The sequence below is a fragment of the Micromys minutus genome (genome assembly GCF_963924665.1).
Source record: "Micromys minutus genome assembly, chromosome: 6".
NCBI lineage: Eukaryota > Metazoa > Chordata > Mammalia > Rodentia > Muridae > Micromys > Micromys minutus.
The window spans coordinates 80,300,909-80,305,014 of record NC_137975.1 but is presented as its reverse complement, the minus strand read 5'-3'; positions in this window follow the sequence as shown (position 1 = coordinate 80,305,014).

Sequence of the window (4,106 nt, the reverse complement as noted above, 5' to 3'; positions counted from 1 at the left end):
CCTTGCAAAGTAAAATAATAATAATAATAATAATAATAATAATAATAATAATAATAATAATAATAAAAGAGGACTTGGGTTTAATTCCCAATACCAGTTGGCAGCTCACACTTGTCTATAACTCCAGTTCCAGGGCACCTGATCCTCTCTTCTAGCTTTCCTGGGTACCAGATACATAGTGCACACACATACATGTAGACAAAGCACTCATACACATAACATGTAGAGAAATATATCCTTAAAATATTAAAGAAAATAAAAATAAGTCTTGAAAAATTTCAGGAGCCAAATAGAAATAAATTGGTATTACTTGGAATTTGATAATGGTTTCTCACAGAACCAAGCAACAAAAGAAAAAGACTTTGGTTATATTATATACTTTATCGAAAGTTTTGTGCTTAAACGTTATTATCAGGAAAGTAAAAGACAGCTATAAAATGTGAGTATTTATAAATCACATATGTGTCTGATAAGATTAATATTCAGAATCAATTTGAAAACGTTCAGAACTCAACGATTTGTTTTTGTCAAAAAGGCAAAGACAGAAAGCCCAGTGAGAAAATATATACAAATGGGTAATGAATCATTAACACTATTAGTCACTAGGAAGATCTAAGTGAAGCCATAATAAACAGGTGTGGGTGACGGCAGAGGTAACCCGGGGCCCGTGTACGTGACTGAGGAGAAGGTAAAATGCTGCAGCCATTGTGGGAAGCAGTGTGATGTGCCTACAACGTTACATGGATAATTGTACCACAACTTGGGAACTCAGTTCCTTGACATGGACCACAAAGAACTGAAAACAGTGAGCTGGATACTCAGACTCCAATGTTTATTATAAGCCATTTAATAAACCCTATAGCCATCAACCCACAAATAAACAGAACGCGGTGGAGCCATAGAGTGGAATGTTATTCAGTTTCCCAAAGGGATTCGGATGCATGCTACGATAGGAATGAATCTTGGAGAGAATTTTCTAAACAAATGAAGCTCCTTATAAGTTTAGACTTGTAAACTGGAGTAGGAAAGTTAGTAGAGTCAGAAAATAAAGTCATGGTTTCCAGGGGCTGGATTATGAAATATGTGTTTGTGGGCATAGGATTTCAGCTCAAGAAGGCGGGGCAGCCTGGCATCAGACGGTGGTGAGGGCAGCAACCCAGCTCTGTGAATGTAACTAACACTGCAAACCTTTCCTTTCATCAGTCTTTATGATGACATATCTTAGACTGTGTGTAGCCTGCCACAATAAACATCTAAATCGGGGCTGCTAGTTGGCTCCGCTGTAAAGAGCCCTCGCTCTTCCAGGCGACCTGGGTTTGATTCCCAGCACCCACCCGGCAGCTTACAACCATTTGGAACTCCAGTCCTAGGGGGTCTGGAGTCTTCTCCTGACCTCTGCAGGCACCAACGTGCACATGGCGCACATTCAGACAAAACAGTCATGCCCACAAAAATAAGACATAAATCTAAACTTTTTTCCCCAAATCCGGACATTGTGACTCCTATTATCCAGGCCGAGACACGAGGGATGCAAGCTCTAAAACAGTCTGGGCTACATAATAATACCCCTTCTCAACAAACCGAGAAGGCAAATAAGAAAAGTCTAAACTCCTTTGACTACCTGGCAAAACCAGAGCAGAAATAGGAGTTCGAAGCTTGTTTTTCACCACTAAAAAAAAAAAAAAAAAAAGTAGTTAAATTTGTGGTTGTGGTATCTCTCCTGCCTCAGAATGAAAGTGTCTGATGTCAATTGTAGTACCACATGTCTGTAATCCCAGCTCCAAGGAGGCAGAAGTTGGGTGCAGGTGGGGTGAGGGGGGCACTGCCACAAAGCCTAAACAAGTCACTTGTATAAATCTTACCTGTATCTCTTGCCTTCCCTACGGGAATTAACCCTTGAATTATCTCTTGGTATTCTCCAAGCGGCTGTAGCAGGCCGCTGACATTCCAGTTTACATGGAAGCTGGGACAGCTCCTGAATGTGAGCTCAGCTTTGTTCCGAGTTCCTTTCCAGAATTAAGCATCCTAGAATTAACACGCAGCACACTGAAAATGTTAAAAGAATTTGGTGTATCGTTTGCTTTTGAGGCCATGTCCCATGTAGCACACATAGTCTGGTCTTGTACTCACTGGTAGATTGTAGCTGAGAATGACTTGAGCCCTCCATCTTCCAGCCTCTACCTCTGAGTCCTGGGGCTACAGGTATGTACCACCATGCCTGGTTTTACACAGTGCAAGTCAAACCTTCCACCAGTTGAGCTATGTGCCTACCTCTCCCCATCACTACCCACTTGGAGACAATTCTTACAAGTAAAATCCTTCTTCCTTTAGTTTCTTTCTTCTTTCCTTTTTTACTTGTTACAATTGCTTGTCACGGTGCATGTGATGTGCTTTGATTAAGTCCACCTTCCACTTCCTCCCTGTCTAACTAGACATTTTGACATTAGGACAAGGAATGTGTAAACAATGTAAATTGAGGGAGGTCCTAGTGTGTACAGCAGGAAAAGGAAAAGAAGGAGAGGAAGATCTATGTCTTTAGAGGCTCTGGTCTCCAGCTCCCCTCAAAACCACTAGTGTCCATGCTGGCCTGGGGGCCTACTACTTACTTGAGGTGGGATTCAATGACTTTTACAAATCTGCACTTAATACTTCCTTGATTTCAGATTCCGGTGCCCTGAGACAAAACCTCCTCAGTGGTTTGGCCGTATTACAATGTTCCACGGGACCTCTAATTGTCCTGTCCCTCTTGTCCTGGTTTCAACCAAGAAAAAGACACTCGTAACTTTGGGAAGCTGTAAAAAGAACCTCTGTGTTTCCCACTGCACCCCTGAGTCATGTGGCCTGCTCAGGACCGGGGTTGCTGTGTAAGGTCACTGTTCCCCTTCCGCTTTGGTAGGTACTCCCCTCTTCTCCGTCTCTCCCACCCTCCTCTCTAATCTTTTTTTTTAAACAGGAAGCACCTGTCCTCCCCCTCCATGGGGTATGTAAGACCAAGGAGCCAGATGGGGTCCTGGCCATGTGAGGCCACAGCTGTCCTTCCTGTGAAGACTAGGTTTGGACAAATTCCCTTATAGATCTTCTGGACCTTGTGTCCATATCAAGTTTTTGAGTTGTTGTATATCATTTCTGCATTTAAAAATTAATTTATAAAGCCTTGACAGGAAAGGGAGATGGTGAATTTGCATTCTCAAACCTCAACCACAACAGTAAGTTTTGATGTTTTTTAAGAATGTAAGACATTTAAAAGGAAACAAGTAGAAAGCTAGTGTGTATCTTTCTGTAAGGAGCTGAAATCAAGTATGTCAGGCTTAGTTTCGGAGAAGAAAGATTTTTACAGATTCTTTCCAGTGATGGAGTCTATAGGAGCCTAATTGCTGACTAGGAGTATGCAAGATAGATGCGTTACTAAGTAGTAATAAAGAAACAACATTTCTACAGTCCAGCACAGGCTTCTGCACAGTCATGGACGTCCCCAGATGATCTCTGGCAATGACCCAACATCCTTATCCTCCTCCACTTTCCGAGACGAGTGATGTCCAAGAGGGAGAGGTTCTGGAGGCTCTGTGCTGGACGTTCAGGACACAGGCCTCCTCTATTTCTAGTGAGGGGCTCATGCTGCTGAAACTCCACAATGGAAGGCAAATGGACACAAACAAAAAGGGTTACCGGCCTCACCTTCCAACACAGCCACACTGGAAACCAGATTCTACATGAGTTTTGGTAATGGCAAAACACATTCCAAAAAATAAATTCCAGAGCTATTTCTAGAACTGATAATTAATAGACCTCAGAGGTCTCACCAGGCAACACTACTTTCTACAGAACTAAGATTGCCTGTGGGTACCTTGTTCGGGGGACTAAGATGACAGAAGAGAAGTAGCTATCTCTGGCTTTAGATTTCTCCAAGATAATCAGGTAAGGGGCCACAGGAGAATGTGTATAAGCCCCCTGCCCTGTTCACTAACACACAGTCCTCCCTGTGGACAAGAATGTCAGGAATGGACAAAAACCCATGCAGAGACGCGCCAGCTACTCTCTCGGGAAACCTGTTAAATGCAGAGCTGGGAGGGTTCTGAGCCAGGAGCTAGAGCAGGCGCAGAGGCTGG